The sequence below is a fragment of the Salmo trutta genome, chromosome 11, assembly GCF_901001165.1.
Source record: "Salmo trutta chromosome 11, fSalTru1.1, whole genome shotgun sequence".
In the NCBI taxonomy this organism is placed as follows: Eukaryota; Metazoa; Chordata; class Actinopteri; order Salmoniformes; family Salmonidae; genus Salmo; species Salmo trutta.
Genome location: NC_042967.1, coordinates 13,593,586 through 13,613,998, shown reverse-complemented (window position 1 = coordinate 13,613,998; position 20,413 = coordinate 13,593,586). Strand labels below are relative to the sequence as shown.

Below are 20,413 nucleotides of genomic sequence, written 5' to 3'. Positions count from 1 at the left end.
GAGTGATGAATCGCTTCGAATCGGGGTTTGGCGGATGCCAGGAGAATGCTACCTGCCCCAATGCATAGTGCCAACAGTAAAGTTTGGTGGATGAGGATAATGGTCTTGGGCTGTTTTTCATGGTTTGGGCTAGGCCCCTTAGTTCCAGTGAAGGGAAATCTTAACGCTACAGAATACAATGACATTCTAGACCATTTTGTGCTTCCAACTTTGTGGCAACAGTTTGGGAAATTATTTTCCTGTTTCAGCATGACAATGCCCCCTTTCGCAAACAGAGGTCCATACAGAAATGGTTTGTCGAGATTGGTGTGAAAGAACTTGACTGGCCTGCACAGAGCCCTGACCTCAATCCCATCAACCACCTTTGGTTGTGAGCCAGGCCTAATCGCCCAACATCAATGGCCGACCTCACTAATGCTTGTGGCTGAATGGAAGCAAGTCCCCGCAGTAATGTTCCAACATCTAGTGGAAAGCCTTCCTAGAAGAGTGGAGGATGTTATAGCAGCAAAGGATGGACCAACTCCATATTAATGCCCATGATTTTGGAATGAGATGTTTGAACGAGCAGGTGTCCACATACTTTTGGTCATGTAGTGCACGTTTAGAAGGTCCCATTTAGCAGATTCTGAACATGGAGAAGTTCTAGTGGCCACCTTTCCCTGATTACCTCTGATAAGCCCCCCTCCACATCCTCAGAATAGCACCCAGAAAGAGGGTCCACCATAACCCCTTTCTCTTTGCTTTCACCCTTTGACGCTAGCATCCGAATCATCCGGCCCGCCTGTAAAAATACACAGCGTATAAATAGGGGATACCAGGAAGGATCCTAATACATTTGGATCCGGTTCAGTTCAGGGAGAGGGGAGGGGGTAGTATTCTGCCTCCTTTAGCTGGTTGGCGCGAGGCCCCAATGACTGTGGTCAGGTTTGAAGGGTATGAGCCTGCATTCCAGTGCCTCTCCTGCCGTCACGAACTCACCACAAGGCCCAACGCAGCATTTCAGCTCTTAATGGTGGATTAAGATGTAAAAACCACCCGATTGGTCCGCTGGCTGTAGGGACTGGTGTTATCACCTGGCGTTATCACTAGGCAGAACAGGACAGAAGCCCTGGAGACAAGCTTCATATAGCACCTGGAACAGGCCCAAAAACTAGGCACTAGATGGGTGGTACTATAACTACATTACATAAGACTTTTAAAAGTATGTATGATCACGAGTCATTTATGGTCATAAGTATTAATGCACAAGACTGTGCATTGTCAGGGAATAACTGTACACCTCCAGCGGTGTGAGAAGGCACACGGCCGAAGGAGTTCACACTGAAGGAGTTTAGATGGAGTGCTAGATTATCTACAAACACAATGTCATGGTCGATCCATGTTCCAAGGCTATATTCAAGGTCTAATTAGCGGTGATAATGAGCTAGCTATTGAACGCCAGTCCAGCTAAAAGAGCCCTGCTTGAGACTTGAGGAAGTGCTGCACTGCAGTCCCAGGAATGTGTGGCACAGTGTCAGGGAATTCCTGTCTTTTAACGCTGTCACTTTGAAGCGAACGCATTGACACCTGTAGCCCGTGTTTACACTTACCATAACATGACAGGCTGGACTGGAGGCGGGATGCTGGACAGTTGGCCGGTCAGCAAGAAGAAATGACATGTTTAGGGGAACCTTGAGACTAGGGGAACCTTGTTACAATGACAACTATTTAAAAAGTTTCTTGAAATGTTTTTTCCCCTTGAAAAATCTGAGAGAAGGAAGTGCCGTCTCCACACTTTTAGAAAAACCACAACTAGATGCTGCAGATGTTTTTGATAGATTTATTAAAATGTACAAACAAGAGAAACAGGTGTTCTAGACAGAGCATTGTTTATGGAAACATCTTCTAGACTACTTAGCTTTTAACATTTCATTTGTGTCAAGATTTTAGACTTGATGCATGAAAAAAAAGGAGATATATTTTGACACACTACATTGGGATGTTTGTGAATGAGTGTGTAGAAAGAGGATAAACTATCCTGTAAAGGAAACAGTTTGGAGTTCTCGCCCGTATCCCACCTCTCCCAGCTGTATCTTTCTGTCATAGCGAAGCTATATCACAGTATCACTTTCATTTCCCCTGGATCATGAACCAACACTGCTATCTTCTTGGCTTGGACTGTTGCCCTGGCCTCCCTTTCCTCTCCTTTTTGTTGTGTTTTACTACGTGGAAATTATAGCATATCTGCTATTATTAGCATCATCCAGAGCAATCCACCCATAAGCCTTTTAGGATGTCTTCTTGGATGGATATGCAGTGGATTGGCTCGATAGCCTGGTTTCTAATTCATGAGGGTATTAACAGGTGGCCTCGCAATAGCAGGGTCCAGTTCACTGTATGTGGGGGATCAGGGCTGCATTTAGCAGGGCACAACATTGTGAAACGTTCAGAAATATATTTTGCAGAACAGACATGCCTCTGTGAGATGCGGAATCAGGTCTCACGTCAGCTCTAATCATGACATTTCTATCTGCAACGTTTCCACAACGTTTGGCTCCTGAACGAGGCCCAGCTGACACGAGGGGAAGTTGAAGAACATGAATAAAACACAAGCTTCACGCTGAGTAGGACTGAGATCGCCCAATAACAGACACATTGTGAGACATTCACTACATTTATCTAGCTACTGACATCAAAACAGCCAAAAAGGATATAATCAAATCCATGCAAATAAAATGTACAGACAATGGCGATGGAAGTATTGCCGTTTTTTTTCAAAAAGACAAATGAATTGACAATATAGCTTGAGGGGAATGTGAAAAATCTGCATAAACATTTGAAACTGATCTCCCCAAAAATGTATCTTGGAAACAGAGATGTTAACAATTTTAAGTTCATACATGACCTCATATCTCGTATGACTTCATATGAGTTTATGTAAATAAATAATGCAGCTTTCTAGAATGCCCTTCAAGCCAATCAGAGTATTCAACAATGCCTTGGTATAAATCCTAAGTAAATCAGAACAACAACATGAACACATTCTGACACTGCTACTCTTCCCTAAAGACATACTTCCTATCTATACACACACACACACACACACACACACACACACACACACACACACACACACACACACACACACACACACACACACACGCACACACAAGAGACATGGACCCTATGACGCAGGGCATATGTTTAGAATTTAAATGAATGAATCAAAATTAGGCGTATTAACTCCGAAGGCTATGATAACAAAAATACAGTATAATAAAAGTACCAGAATATAATGATAGCATTTGTGAAATTTAATTTAGCATTTCCGTAGGTTATCCTGAGATATAAAAGACAACAATAGTTAAATTGTTTATAGACAGGGAAAACATCAACTTAATCAACCCCCTATATAATATGAATTGAAAGAAATACTTCGTTTTCAGGCGTTTCCGATGAATTTATCTTTTACTTCACGTTTTTTCTTCAGCCTAAAAAACACAAGAAACAACGTGGAAGTCAGCATGAAGTCAGTGGGTCACTCATGATTCAAATGATTCATTTTGTTGTGCAGAACAGTTATTCATCTGAAAAGCACTTAGCTTCAACCTTTGCTAATCCTGCTTTGTAATCGATGAAGCGTCACGATGGGGAGATCAAACTGGGCTACCTTTCAGGGCTTTTTAACTTTCTCCTCAGTTTTCTCCATCTATATTTCTACCTGGCTGGATGTTCCTGGAAAGTTGTGTCCTTAGTCATCCTGTGACACCACTATCCTGGCTCTCGTCACCTGTAACCCCCTGCCGTACCTTCTGCTTTGACCATGTTTACGTGGCCACTGACCTTTGACACCTGTGCTGAAACATCTGTTTGCGGGACAGGATACCGGACATGGAAAAAAAAACTCTATTGAATTGATTTATGATGACTCTTTTATGGATTCTTCGAACCGGTGTATGCCCCCTAGCTGTGAAGACCGTGGAGTTGAGGTGGTTCAATTCCATAAAAAGCAATTGGTGACTTAGACTAGATTCACTTTTAGATCGACAAAAAGCTGCGTGTACAGATTTCATACATAAAACCTCCTACATACCCAAATAAGAACTGAAGGCAGCTAACAGGTGCTTATTGGATATGGATGGAGTGCAGTCTATAGTACATGACCAAATCAATGAAAACCGACCATGCTGTAGGAGTGTCTCATCCTCACAGTTCTTATATCCTGCCGTTGCACTTTCAAATGTGACCCCCGGTAATCTCAAATGCATGCAATAAAAAGGAGACCAGGTAACAGAGAACAGCTTTATGTGATTACTAAGAGGCTGATTGCATATTGCAGAGCTTATGTGATTACTAAGGGTCTGATTGCATATTGCAGGACAGGTGAGCTCTCGCACAGCTCTGTAAAGTGGCTGGGCTAAACTGAGCTAAAGTTGAGCCATATAGGAACAGATAGGGATCTGTGTGGAGAGAACCCCCAGTTAGGCAGTTACTATAGTGAAGGAGAAACCTAGTCACTGAAAGGCTTGACATTCCACTGGGGATTTAGTGACTCTGGGGAAAATGCTACGAAGGCTAACCTGAGTCCAGCGAGAGACTACCACCTCCTCAATCTGGTCTCTGAACAAGAGCTCAAATGCTGGGTTACAAAAGTAGTGATTACAATTGATTAGATTGCTCACATTGTAGTAAGGCCTAGGAGTCAAGTGTTTGAACTGTAGCGGAGGTAAGTTTCCACCTATCATTTGTTAATGGATAGTAATAGACCAAAACCTCAACCGGTTTTCAGTCTCATTACCTACAACCTGCATAGACCTGTTTACTACCTTCACCTTTACCCCCCTCTAAAAACGACAGGTGGAAACTAAGTGAAATCCCAAAATCCTTTCTGTCCTAAACTGACTATATACCTGTTTTATCATTGCTTATGACATCACAGAGGGACAGTTTCAAACGTTACAATTTATCACCGCTCTTTCCCTCTCCCCTGGGCTTTTACAGCGTGTAGTAAAGCATATCTGGCCTTTTGGAAACCGCCCACTCGTCATCACAACGGTCTCCTCTAAACTACCTGTTCCATGCAGTCAATATTCCTACACTGCATGGTAGAATACAATAGAACTGTAATTGTCCATTTTGTCAGAAGACGTTTCCATAAAGACGTTTTTGGAAACACTTTGAATGAAAGAGCAATGCATGTGTCTAAGCTAATTACCTACCTATTAGTATGGGCATGTAAAAACAGCAAAATAACCAATGAGAGAAAATAACTAGGGAAGCAAAAATCTGTTTGATCTGACAGATTAACACTGAAAGGTTAAGTGCTGAAAAGTTTAATAGCTAATCGTAATAGCTTTCAGGTCAAAGCAATGCAGCGATTTACTACATATTTAGTATGCAGTTGTTAATATCAATGTGAAAGCTTGCTGAGGAAGAACAAAACCGCAAGTTCATTTAAAGGTACAGTGTTTCTTCTAATAGGTTTACGTGCAATATAAACATAATGCATTACATTACAACAACAAAGCCAAATTCATCATAGTCATGAATATGCACAGCCCTGCGTCAACTTGTATTACTATTTCTCAACCAGTAACATTTCACTATCAAACATCTGGTAAACATCTCAATTTTAAAACCACCATACACACACATCAAAACGTAGCAATAGTGGCCGCAGTGTAACATACCTAAAGCGTTCATTTAAAGTAAACTGTTTTTACACCTAGAGAGTGGGGAGAAAAGTCCCCCAACCGCGATGACTAACACACTGAAAGACACAGGCATATTAAGCCGTGGTGTGATTCGTCAGTTTGGGCCTGAGGAAGGAATGTTGGAGGTTGGAGCTGATGCTTGAGGCGATACCAGCAGGTGAATGTCCATCTTTCACCAAGTCTCTGATCACAGTAGGCCCAGAGGCCCGGAGAGTAGGTTAGACCCAGGAGGAGTGGACAGGAATGCTAAAACAACCAATTACGTTGGATGGAGACACCGGCAGAAAATACACCAAGCAGAGGATGGTGACAGGTCTATCCCTTACATACTATTGAAGTCACAGGTAGTATCGCATTATGGGGATGGACATAAAGCTGTTATGGCTGCTGCTCCTTCCAACAGTGTGCCTCCAGGACAGAATCTGATCTCATGGAATAGAAATACCTTGTCAGGAACTAAGACTAAATCCATCCACAGTACTTATTGCTTTGTACATAGAAAGGTGACAGTGTTTGTGAATGAGTGTGGAGAAGGCATCACCAGGGCCCAGTTATCTATCTAGATTTCGCCTATCGGATAGGATTAAATGCATAGAAATAGAATGAATAGAACAGAGTAATTATTGACTTGAATTGGGACACTCGTTCTATTCATTTAAATCGTATCCGATTGCCAAAATCCAGCTAGATCACTTTGAAAAACTGAGCCTAGGGACTCTAGAGGAGCTGAAAGGATCGGCCACTTCCCTAATCCGGCATTTGGCGGGCGGACTCAATTCCCAGGAGATTATCTGGATAATCCTGCCCCAGGGGAATTCTGTTCAGTAAACAAAGCCTGACCTTAGTTCTGCTGACTACTAGAGACGTTCGACTAACTGCACCTCCCAACTCCCCACAAATGATTTTCTGAACTCTTAGTAGGTCCTCAAAGCACTGACTGTTTGTAAAACAACTGGAAGTGACAGATGGTGTTGGTCAGAGGAACTGTAAGGGTTTTGTTCAATGACTGGATTATTGTCCTTCATTGTTAGTCTAGGATACCGGATTTCAACTTCAGAGTATAGGTACAGATCTAATTTGATCACCCTGTTGCAGGCGAACTTTCCTGCAAAGCAGGACATTTAAACCTCGTGAACTATTTGAGGTTCAAAAAGGCTTAGTAATTCCACGACGAAATTTCAGACTTGATTTTCCCTTACGAAATATGTATTTACCCCAACAAAAATGTAGATGAATTATAATCCACGTTTCCTGTTGCAAACTGTCTCAAATTAAGATCCTACATCTGCAATAGACTGGCCTTTGGCCTGGTCTATTTTGTAAAGCTCAATGGAACATCCGGATGCAATAATAGAATAGAGTAGTAGCCTCTATCTCGAGGAATAGTGTCTGGGCAAAGTGGCATCACATCATAGCATGCTACCAGATCACACACACGATGTCAAGGGCTGCTGCTAGCTGCAATGAAGATACTAGGTGCTATTCGGAAAACCCTGTGGTGTCGAACAACGGGCCCCTATTTAGAGAGCTATGGAACCTGGGTGACCGCTGACAAGCTAAGCTACCAAGGTGTAAATACTATTTCCATATAGCATATCAAACTTATAGCCATATTATTTTATTGCCATTGCCTTTCTATCATCTGCTTTCCTTTGTTGACAGACCAGTATTATTATTATTATTATTATTTAGCTCCTAAAGCGAAGTCAATGACGGTGTGTGTCTTACAGCACTTGGCAACCAGCTGTCTGGTAGCATGGCGAGAATACAAGAGAGAGAAGGGAAAACGTGACAGCTATGGTGGAACTCTTGGGAAGAGTCTAAAATACAAACACTCAAAAAGGTCAGAGGTCACCGTCCAGGGTTAGGTAGAGGGTATAGTGAACAGTGAAATTGTAAAAGTGAGCTCTTAAGAAATATCTTCCTTTACCTTGTGTGTGTGTGTGTGTGTGTGTGTGTGTGTGTGTGTGTGTGTGTGTGTGTGTGTGTGTGTGTGTGTGTGTGTGTGTGTGTGTGTGTGTGTGTGTGTGTGTGTGTGTGTGTGTGTGTGTGTGTGTGTGTGTGTGTGGCAGGGAAGGTGGCAGGGAAGTCAGGCGCAGGAGAAACCCACTTGGTGTAACTGGAGTAGTTTAATATATATAAACAAACTCCAAAACCAAAGTACATAAAAAAATAAACATGGGTAACTAACCCGTCGCACACCTATACATAATACACGAACACATAACCACAAACAATCTCCGACAAGGACATGAGGGGAAACAGAGGATTAAATACACAACATGTAATGAATGGGATTGGAACCAGATGTGTAGGAAGACAAGACAAAACCAATGGAAAATGAAAAATGGATCAACGATGGCTAGAAGACCGCTGACGTCGACCGCCAAGTACCGCCCGAACAAGGAGGGGCATCGAATTCGGCAGAAGTCGTGACAGTGTGTGTGTGTGTGTGTGTGTGTGTGTGTGTGTGTGTGTGTGTGTGTGTGTGTGTGTGTGTGTGTGTGTGTGTGGCATCTGTATGTTTATAGGTGCAATATGCAGAAATCGCTCTGCCATTTCCTGGTTGCTAAATTTCAATAGTTTGCCTAATTTTAGTTTATGTGACCAAACAAGCAATGTATAGTGTAGAGAATCATTGTACCATCTAAACCGCTGTGAAATATCTTGTAAAAATACCCAAAAATATGTTGCTGTTTGAAGCTGGTGTATGAAACAGAAAGTAAATTTCGCAACAACGAAAGGTAAGAACGGGAAGCATAGAAATAATGCACCTAGAACATATCTACCACTTCTTAGAGTTGAGAATGACACATTTCTATGTGAATTTGGTCGGGTCCCCCAAACAGTTACATATTGCAGCTTTAAGTGTGTGCAGGTCTAGATGTTCCTTGAGGACAATTCCCTCTAGCTCAACCTCTGCATGGACATGTCTCAGTGACCACTAAAGAATGTGGGTGTGTCTCCTAGGACACAGGGAGTACATCACTCTCCTCCTTGTGGTCAGCGTATACCCTTTAATTAGGTTGCGCTGACCTCTGACCTTTTACTTAGCTCCCATCGCAAAGGGTCACTGAAGGTCAAGGAACCCAAGCAGGAAGTTGAACCGACCCCACCTAGCGGTTTTGTGATGTGGAGACAAGTTCAGGAAGTGAACACGTGAGATGTGTGTGGTATTATACAAACGCGATCTGACTGATCTCTGGACCAGATAGCAGTGGTAAACGCACTGCCGATATGACTAATGGGTTGGGGCATGGTTTCAGGTCACATAAAGGAGAGATGTTTCCTTTCATAAAGAGAGGCACAGTATAGTGTGTAAAAATATCACGGACCAGGGCTAGCAATAGATACTCAAATCAATGTCTCAATTATACTCCCTTGTATTCTACAGAAAGCTAATGAACAAGGCTAATCAGCTTACTACGCAACAGAGTTTGATAGCAACGGAAGGCTATATTTTAGGCGACTATATGAGTATGGTGTAAGTATATGATAAAACAGCTAAACTATAATTCAAACAGAGAGAGAGAGAGAGAGAGAGAGAGAGAGAGAGAGAGAGAGTGGTTGGAGAAGGTTGGAGTTCCTTATTGGTTATAGATAGCTCTCAAGCATCTGTTTGACTTGACCCCATTTGTCAAGGTTTCAGCTTCTTCTACAAAGGCAAGCCATGATGACCACATAATGGGGATTTCTTTCAAACAACCTGCCTCTAAATTGTTTGGAAAGCCATGTCCTCTAGCACAGGCTACAAATGAAGTTTGACATGGTGTTAACATTGGTGGAGATCCATAATAGTCAATGAGCCAAACGGTATCTAAACTAGCTAAGGGGTTATCTGAATTTTGTCTTTGATTGACTTGTATACTTAGGGTTGTTATAGGAAACAACTGCCACTAAATCAACTGGCTGAACTAACAAATGTATTTTTCACTCAGTTATTGGATTTTTCACAAGATGAATTTGACACCCAGTTTGCTCTGACCTCTGCCACAGAATGTGATAGTGTTTCAATAGCGAGCAGCTAGATAGCTACATTAGCTACATTCCACCCACACCAGCAGCTGTGTACTGTACTATGAGGCAGGGCTGCATCCTAACGTTTAAATATAGTAAAGGTTAAATATACTAATGGTTTCGCTGAGTGTTGGTAAAAGAAAAAGAGAAAAAGAAAAGAAAACAGGAAAAGGGCAAAGGGATACGACCAGGTCATGACAGATGCAAAGCTAACAGGAAGCCTTGGGTGTATGTTTATAATAGATTAATTAGCACCTGTAAGTGGCCCTCTTGTAAATTTACCCTCTTGCATTCTAAACACATTTAGATCGTCCGAAACACGCCTGACCGCTAAAGCCAAAGGAAAAGACAGCTGGGTTACAGTTGTAGGAAGTGTTTCTGTTTCTGCCTACCAACCAAAAGTGAATATTACTCCCACGTGGAATATTTATTTATTTATTTAACCTTTATTAAACTAGGCAAGTCAGTTAAGAACAAATTATTATTTACAATGATGGCCTACCAAAAGGCAAAAGTCCTCCTGCGGGGATAAGGGCTGGGATTAAAAATGAAAAATAAATATAGGACAAAACACACATCACGACAAGAGAGAAAACACAGCACTACATAAAGAGAGACCTAAGACAACAACACAGCATGGTAGTAACACAACACGGAAGCAGCACAAAACATGGTACAAACATTATTGGCACAGACAACAGCACAAAGGCTAAGAAGGTAGAGACAACAATACATCACACAAAGCAGCCACAACTGTCAGTAAGAGTGTCAAAGATTGAATAAACAGTGCATTCGGAAAGCATTCAGACCCCTTAACTTGTTCCACATTTGTTACTTTACAGCCTTATTCTAAAACGGATTACATTTTTTTCCCCTCATCTACACACAATACCCCATAAAATCAAATTATTGGCATTCTCTCAACCAGCTTCACCTGGAATGCTTTTCCAACAGTTTTGAAGGAGTTCCCACATATGCTTGCCTAGTTGTTGGCTGCTTTTCCTTCACTCTGCGGTCCAACTCATCCCAAACCATCTCAATTGGGGTAAGGTCAGGTAATTGGGGTGAGGTCAGGTGATTGTGGAGGCCAAGTCATCTGCTGCAGCACTCCTTCGCTCTCCTTCTTGGTCAAATAGCCCTTACACAGCCTGGAAGTGTGTTGGGTCATTGTCCTGTTGAAAAACAAATGATAACTGTTGCACAAACCAGATGGGATGGCGTATCGCTGCAGAATGCTGTGGTAGCCTTGCTGGTTAAGTGTGCCTTGAATTCTAAATAAATCACTGACAGTGTCACAGGCAAAGCACCCCCACACCATCACACCTCCTCCTCCATGCTTCACAGTGGGTACTACACATGCGGAGATCTTCCATTCACCTACTCCGCGTCTCACAAAGACAGCGGTTGGAACCAAAAATCTCTAATTTGGACAGATTTCCACTGGTCTAATGTCATTGCTCGTGTTTCTTGGCCCAAGCAAGTCTTCTTCTTATTGGTGTCCTTTAGAAGTGGTTTATTTGCAGAAATTCGACCATGAAGGCCTGACTCACGCAGTCTCCTCTGAACAGTTGATGTTGAGATGTGTCTGTTACTTGAGCTCTGTGAAGGATTTATTTGGGCTGCAATTTCTGAGGCTGTTAACTCGAATGAACTTATCCTCTGCAGCAGAGGTAACTCTGGGTTTTCCTTTCCTGTGGCGGTCCTTGTGAGAGCCAGTTTCATCATAGAGCTTGATGGTTTTTTGTGACTGCACTTGAAGAAACGTTCAAAGTTCTTGAAATGTTCCGGATTGACTGACCTTCATGTCTTCAAGTAATGGACTGTCGTTTCTCTTGCTTATTTGAACTGTTCTTGCCATAATATGGACTTGGTCTTTTACCAAATAGGGCTATATCTGTATACCACCCCTACCTTGTCACAACACAACTGATTGGCTCAAACAAAATAAGAAGAAATTCCACAAATTAACTTTTAACATGGCACACCTGTTAATTGAAATGCATTCCAGGTGACTACCTCATGAAGCTGGTTGAGAGAATGCCAAGAGTGTGCAAAGCCGTCATCAAGGCAAAAGGTGGCTACTTTGAAGAATCTCAAATATAAAATACATTTTGATTTGTTTTACACTTTTTTGGTTACTACATGATTCCATGTGTTATTTCATAGTTTTGATGTCTTCACTATTATTCTACAATGTAGAAAATAGTAAAAATAAAGAAAAACCCTTGAATTAGTAGGTGTGTCTGGTCCTGTATATGTCAATAGATCCACTGCTAGACCTATCCTGTTTCAATCCGGCCTGGATCAGCACTATAATAGAGGCAAACAAACAAGGTGTGAGGATTTACAGAGAAATCAACCATCTGTGATGGATGTAGCACAGCAACGTCGGACAGTGGAGGCTGTTGAGGGGAGGACGGCTCAAAATAATGGCTGGAATGGAGTCAATGGAATGGTATTGAACACATGGTTTCCATGTGATTCTTACCATTCCAATGACTCCATTCCAGCCATTACTATGAAACCGTCCTCCCCTCAGCAGCCTCCAGTGACTTCAACGTAGGAGGGGACCCAGGCCAGTGTGTGTGTGTGTGTGGTGTGAGAGAGTGTGCGGAGCCCAGCCAGCATAGGGCGTGTCTGAAGGCTTTTAACTCTTTATCTGAGCATCAAAGGGAACCTTTACTCTGCATCTCTCAACACACTGGCTGAGTAGAAACAGGGAGACAGGGAGGCAATTCAAGACCTTCTGTGTAGTGCTGATTTAAATAAGTAGGGCACAAGGGATTAAAGAAGGGGTGTATGAAATGTTGAGGGTAATGCCTTTACAAAATGAGATGTGGGGTGTCGTTTGACAGTGTTGTGTGATAAACAATGACTATGAAGATGCTCATTATGTGGTCTTTCAGTCAGTAATGGAATTTAGGGATTACAAATTGATATTAGGTCAGGAATTCATGTCAAACAATATGCATACATTCATGATCAAAGAAATGTCTTTTGACAGAACAGTGGCTAACAGTAACATCCAGAGCCTGTATATAACAGTATCACATTAAAAAGCTAGACGCCAGAGACGCCATTTTGTCATAGGGCATTTGGGACCCTCAGACAGTTAAGTACAATCAACACTGAAAACCTGACTCCATGCACTCCACATTCAAACTTCGGTCACAGGCAGCTGTCAGCCACCAACACAAACGTGTATTTTAATCTCATTCAAACACAATAAGTGTTTAATCTCATGGCTATATACAGTAATAACTAGATAATTGTCAGGGGAGAGGACTACTCATGCTATGTGAGCCACATAACCGGCCGAATACTAATCTAATCTAACATTATAAATATCAGTCTGTAGATACATGCAGCTGTTGTCATATTACACAACCTGAGCTGGTCTATTGTTGAATGATTCTCAGTGTGGAGCCCTGCACAATGTCTATCTCTGTTGGTGAGCCAGGGCAGAGAGTACAGTCGTGGCCAAAAGTTTGGAGAATGACACAAATATTAATTTTCACAAAGTCTGCTGCCTCAGTGTCTTTAGATATTTTTGTCAGATGTTACTATGGAATACTGAAGTAATTACACGCATTTCATAAGTGTCAAAGGCTTTTATTGACAATTACATGAAGTTGATGCAGAGAGTCAATATTTGCAGTGTTGACCCTTCTTTTTCAAGACCTCTGCAATCCGCACTGGCATGCTGTCAATTAACTTCTGGGCCACATCCTGACTGATGGCAGCCCATTCTTGCATAATCAATGCTTGGAGTTTGTCAGAATTTGTGGGTTTTTGTTTGTCCACCCACCTCTTGAGGAATGACCACAGGTTCTCAATGGGATTAAGGTCTGGGGAGTTTCCTGGCCATGGACCCAAAATATCGATGTTTTGTTCCCCGAGCCACTTAGTTATCACTTTTGCCTTATGGCAAGGTGCTCCATCAAGCTGGAAAATGCATTGTTCATCACCAAACTGTTCCTGGATGGTTAGGAGAAGTTGCTGTCGGAGGATGTGTTGGTACCATTCTTTATTCATGGCTGTGTTCTTAGGCAAAATTGTGAGTGAGCCCACTCCCTTGGCTGAGAAGCAACCCACACATGAATGGTCTCAGGATGCTTTACTGTTGGCATGACACAGGACTGATGGTAGCACTCACCTTGTCTTCTCCGGACAAGCTTTTTTCCGGATGCCCCAAACAATCGGAAAGGGGATTCATCAGAGTAAATGACTTTACCCCAGTCCTCAGCAGTCCAATCGCTGTACCTTTTGCAGAATATCAGTCTGTCCCTGATGTTTTTCCTGGAGAGAAGTGGCTTCTTTGCTGCCCTTCTTGACACTTGTGTGCAGATGCACTCACACCTGCCTGCTGCCATTCCTGAGCAAGCTCTGTACTGGTGGTGCCCCGATCCCGCAGCTGAATCAACTTTAGGAGACGGTCCTGTCGCTTGCTGGACTTTCTTGGGCGCCCTGAAGCCTTCTTCACAACAATTGAACCGCTCTCCTTGAAGTTCTTGATGATCCGATAAATGGTTGGTTTAGATGCAATCTTACTGACAGCAATATCCTTGCCTGTGAAGCCCTTTTTGTGCAAAGCAATGATGACGGCACGTGTTTCCTTGCAGATAACCATGTTTGACAGAGGAAGAACAATGATTCCAAGCACCACCCTCCTTTTAAAGCTTCCAGTCTGTTATTCGAACTCAATCAGCATGACATCTGATCACTCTTCATAACATTCTGGAGTATATGCAAATTGCCATCATACAAATTGAGGCAGCAGACTTTGTGAAAATTAATATTTGTGTCATTCTCAAACCTTTTTGCCACGACTGTACACTGCTATGTAATGGTTTGGGGAATCAAGCTTGTCTGATGAGTAACTGCCTGAGGCCTGAAGACTTCTGTTAGCTCCCCAAGCAAATGCTTAGGCTTTTAGCTTAGTGAGCTAACATTGTTGTGTTGCACAGGACACAAGAGGCAGATTGGGATCAGCTGACACCAGCTGTTTTTGTCCTGTGTGTGTGTATGGGGCCTTTCCAGCCTGCCTTTCCACTAGTCCCTCCCTATGATAAAACATCAAGCCAGTCAGGTGACATGACAGAGCCCTGTCATCTCCATCACCACATCAAAACCCACACATGCAGGAAACACCACCCAGCAGCATCCAGCCACTGTTATTACTGAGCCCAGGCCCCCTCTCACACTGCCATAGAGCCATTGGGACGTCCAAATGGTGGTCTCAAACCACAAAATGGAGGTCTGTTTTTTTAATTTATTACTGGGGACAGCATTGCCACTACATAAACAAGAAAAATATTTATTTTGGGGCCGATGAATGACAAATATATCTAAGCACAAAGTTAGTAGATCTGTTCATAAGCACATGAGATAACATAATCTGATCCTTGGCCTCAGTCTCCACACAGCCTTGCCCTGTCTTTGAACCTATGTGTCCAATCACATCGAACAAAAGCACCTCTCGAACAATAAAATAGCCCACACTAATTACTAGCTAGGCTTGCCCACATTCTCTCCCCTCTCTCTGGACCGACAGGCTATTCCACAGTCAAATTTATGATAACCCCCGTGAGCGGACGGCATGAAAGCAAACCCGATCGGAAAATAACACAGCCGGCCTAACAAGCTAATTATGCTGTTTCATGAGCTGTCGGGTCATGTCCATTATCTCCCCTGGATGGGGGAGGCAAGAGGCCTTTCAAGTTCAGGCTTTCCAGCTTGCTCATCACTACCTAAACCAGGTGGAAGGAAGAAAGGGCTGGCTGTTTCTTGCTTTCTCTTTCTTCCTTTTTATGACTCCTTCAAGGTCGATTCAGTCTGTTTTCTATGTACAGTATCTACAACACAAAATAGACAGCTTTTCTTATTGTGTATGAGCAAGGCCGAGCTTTCCTTCCAAGAAGGGCATTTTCTCCTCATGCTAAATGTGAAATCCACAACTGAAGCTGCTGTATAATCCTCGTCTTTTCCACTGTATTTAGAATATAGAGTTAATAACTACAATTCAACAGTGAGAATAATAAGCTACACTCTTAGGTCAAAAAAGGTGCTATCTAGAACCTAAAAGGGTTCTTCGGCTGTCCCCATAGGACAGGGGTGTCAAACTCATTCCATGGAGGGCCTAGTGTCTGCTGGTTTTTGGTTTTCCCTTTCAGTGAAGACCTAGACAACCAGGTTGACCTTAATTCATCAATTAAGTACAAAGGAGGAGCGAAAATCCTCGGCCCTCCGTGGAATGAGTTTGACACGTGCCATAGGAGAATCCTTTGAAGAACCCTTTTGTGTTCCATGTAGAACCCTTTTGTGTTCCATGTAGAACGTTACCAGAGGGTTTTACATGGAACTCAAAAGGGATCTACCTGAAACCAAAAAGTGTTCTACCTGGAACAAAAAGGGTTCTCCTATGGTGACAGCCAAAGAACCCGTTTGGAACTCTTTTTTCTAAGAGTGTAACTACCAAGCCTATCAGCGGGCATACTTGCTTTCCATTGCCGAAATATAATAAGTCGCTCTGGATAAGAGCGTCTGCTAAATGACTTAAATGTAAATGTAAATATAAATAATGTCGCTGTAGTTACCGTGATCCAATATCAGTCCCCCAGTGTGAAACTCTAAACCATATCAATAACCTGCTGCTAGAAGGTAGCCTTGGTAGACTCAGTTCTCACTGTTTGTGTAAGTCATATGAAAGCTCTGGAAGGCAATGGTATGCCAGAATCTCCAGGAACTAAAATGTTAAACGGTGGGTATATGTGATTATATATATATATGACTGTGACATAGGTAAATAGAAACTAGCATAAAACATGTTATTTTAACAGATGTATTTTGCTACATTACACATGTAGGATTATTAACGTCGTCATATATTATCTACGGTTAGTTATTCTCCATCTACATGGTCAACTCTGTCTCCAACGATTCTGTTAAATACATCTGTTAATAAATCACGTGAAATGGATCCTGGGACAATGAGGTGTATGGGGCCTTGTGTATTGTAAAATACTCTGAACCAAGGTAGTAATTTCTTCAGAGAGTGTCTGGACCAATTATCCAATCCTCTAATGAACTAATTATGGCAGTCCGAAGGCAAGGATTGTAATTACATACACAGCCACAGCATAGCCACCAAGACTTTCTCTCACGGTTTCCCCCTACCTTAAAGACGGAGATTGGAGACACGTCAGTCATCTTTAAGAATGACTATGGTTACACTGTGCATATTTGTGTACATGCAGTGTACACATACATACCTGCATTATAAAAACAGTGTTCATAAAAATGTATCCATTAGTCTGCCTCTCCTCTCCCCCTACTGACCCTCATTCTAAATCTCCTGCTCAAACCATCCTGGAGGGGGGAGAGCGAGAGAAATAAAAATAAAGAGAGAGGGAGAAAAAGGGGAAACCTGACTATTCTTCCCAACGGGATGGCGCAACGGGCTGCCTTACAAATCCCCACCCTTCTTATCCAGCCTTTCCTAAATACCCATAAAGGACAGGTCTGTCAGTGGTGCTACGCAGTAGCCTTCTCTTCTAATTGCACTCTCCTACATGACCTAATTCATTCTGCTGTAAATGTAGTTTTATGAGACCTAATTCATTCTGCTGTAAATGTAGTTTTATGAGACCTAATTCATTCTGCTGTAAATGTAGTTTTATGAGACCTGATTCATTCTGCTGTAAATGTAGTTTTATGAGACCTGATTCATTCTGCTGTAAATGTAGCTTTATGAGACCTGATTCATTCTGCTGTAAATGTAGTTTTATGAGACCTAATTCATTCTGCTGTAAATGTAGTTTTATGAGACCTAATTCATTCTGCTGTAAATGTAGCTTTATGAGACCTAATTCATTCTGCTGTAAATGTAGTTTTATGAGACCTAATTCATTCTGCTGTAAATGTAGCTTTATGAGACCTGATTCATTCTGCTGTAAATGTAGTTTTATGAGACCTGATTCATTCTGCTGTAAATGTAGTTTTATGAGACCTGATTCATTCTGCTGTAAATGTAGCTTTATGAGACCTGATTCATTCTGCTGTAAATGTAGTTTTATGAGACCTGATTCATTCTGCTGTAAATGTAGCTTTATGAGACCTAATTCATTCTGCTGTAAATGTAGTTTTATGAGACCTAATTCATTCTGCTGTAAATGTAGTTTTATGAGACCTAATTCATTCTGCTGTAAATGTAGTTTTATGAGACCTGATTCATTCTGCTGTAAATGTAGCTTTATGAGACCTAATTCATTCTGCTGTAAATGTAGCTTTATGAGACCTGATTCATTCTGCTGTAAATGTAGCTTTATGAGACCTGATTCATTCTGCTGTAAATGTAGTTTTATGAGACCTGATTCATTCTGCTGTAAATGTAGCTTTATGAGACCTAATTCATTCTGCTGTAAATGTAGTTTTATGAGACCTAATTCATTCTGCTGTAAATGTAGTTTTATGAGACCTAATTCCTTCTGCTGTAAATGTAGTTTTATGAGACCTAATTCATTCTGCTGTAAATGTAGCTTTATGAGACCTGATTCATTCTGCTGTAAATGTAGTTTTATGAGACCTAATTCATTCTGCTGTAAATGTAGTTTTATGAGACCTGATTCATTCTGCTGTAAATGTAGCTTTATGAGACCTGATTCATTCTGCTGTAAATGTAGTTTTATGAGACCTGATTCATTCTGCTGTAAATGTAGCTTTATGAGACCTAATTCATTCTGCTGTAAATGTAGCTTTATGAGACCTAATTCATTCTGCTGTAAATGTAGCTTTATGAGACCTAATTCATTCTGCTGTAAATGTATTTTTATGAGACCTGATTCATTCTGCTGTAAATGTAGTTTTATGAGACCTAATTCATTCTGCTGTAAATGTAGCTTTATGAGACCTAATTCATTCTGCTGTAAATGTAGTTTTATGAGACCTAATTCATTCTGCTGTAAATGTAGCTTTATGAGACCTGATTCATTCTGCTGTAAATGTAGTTTTATGAGACCTGATTCATTCTGCTGTAAATGTAGTTTTATGAGACCTAATTCATTCTGCTGTAAATGTAGTTTTATGAGACCTAATTCATTCTGCTGTAAATGTAGTTTTATGAGACCTAATTCATTCTGCTGTAAATGTAGTTTTATGAGACCTAATTCATTCTGCTGTAAATGTAGCTTTATGAGACCTAATTCATTCTGCTGTAAATGTAGTTTTATGAGACCTAATTCATTCTGCTGTAAATGTAGCTTTATGAGACCTGATTCATTCTGCTGTAAATGTAGTTTTATGAGACCTGATTCATTCTGCTGTAAATGTAGCTTTATGAGACCTGATTCATTCTGCTGTAAATGTAGCTTTCTGAGACCTAATTCATTCTGCTGTAAATGTAGCTTTATGAGACCTAATTCATTCTGCTGTAAATGTAGTTTTATGAGACCTAATTCATTCTGCTGTAAATGTAGTTTTATGAGACCTGATTCATTCTGCTGTAAATGTAGTTTTATGAGGGATGGTCACTAGACATCTTTCTACATTATGTGATTCTACTATACTGTATGAGGAAATGTCAACACTACATGTCATCTTAAGGGTCACACAAAAAAGCAGGCCAAGCAAAACTACTGACTGAGCGATAGAGAAAAGGGGGGAGGAAGAGAGGGGTGGGAAAAAGTGAGGGACTGACAACCCCTGATGGATGTGAGATAACAGGGATTTCTGGGGGTCTGCTTTTTTGTGAAATGGGAGGCGACCTGTGACTGTTAACACGTTGCGTCTAAGATCTGGGCCTATCATCGGCTGTTAAGAGCGGGGTGGATTCCTCAGGTCTTCAGGGTCCAGGCCCTGGGCTGCAGCACTGTAGTGGCGGCAGGCTTCAGAGAGAAGAGAGACACAGGTGCAGGGGGCTATAGTTATAACTTCCTGTCTGACTGACTGACTGGCTGAGAGGACCCAAGCTGCTGGAGTCTCTCTGAGGAATCTAGCTGGAGTGCCTGATCGAAATGAGATAAGAGGCAGAGTTATGAGCAGAACAATTGTATGAGACAGTATGAGTGGAAATCGGAAATGCATTGTTTAGCGGCAAGTGGGCAAGGAGATCTTGAAGAGGGTTGGGAGCTGTTTGGTAGATTGCGAAAGATATTTGATGTGCAAGTTGTGGTTGTTTCCTTCTAGCTGTACGACTTGTTCTTGTAGAGGCTAAACGACGTCTGTCCAATAAATAAGTTATAAAATTGCAGAGGTATAACAAATACGCCTACATGTGTCCCTCTCACTCAACCTGGAGCCTATATAAATCCTCGCTACACAAGTAATTCAACTGTGATATATGCTGGAATATCTTATGACCGTCAATGGAGAATTGAGTCCAGATGCATCGACAACCACAAACATCCCTTCAAGGAATATATATATATCAATGTGGATTAGCCTCGTCAAGAAGATTTACGAAGATGGGAACCCATAATCTAATGCAGACTGATAGATAATGACCAGCAGTACCGGTAGATTGGTGGTTATGACTTCCTATTTATACTGCAATGTTAATTCAGGGAGACCGGTTCAGTAACATATCTGGCACTTCCAGCAGAAGTCGTTTGCGGCCTGCTGACCTGGCTGGTAGGGGGGGTGGGGGGGAGTGATCCGTTTACTAACACCTGAGCTGGGGAAGTAGTTCAGCAGCTGCAGGGGGGAGG

At 41.8% G+C, this 20,413-nt stretch overlaps 1 protein-coding gene across 2 annotated transcripts in view; it reads right to left on the bottom strand.

The window, feature by feature from the left end:
- Window positions 1–3,445: 3,445 nt before the first annotated feature.
- The window catches only part of LOC115202243 (mucin-5AC-like), a 33,383-nt gene continuing 16,415 nt past the window's right edge, over window positions 3,446–20,413 (bottom strand). For both annotated transcript variants that reach the window (XM_029766234.1, XM_029766232.1), the window contains exon 10: window positions 3,446–3,470. The gene's annotated coding sequence lies outside the window, so the exon portion shown is untranslated. The remainder of the gene's footprint in view (window positions 3,471–20,413) is intronic.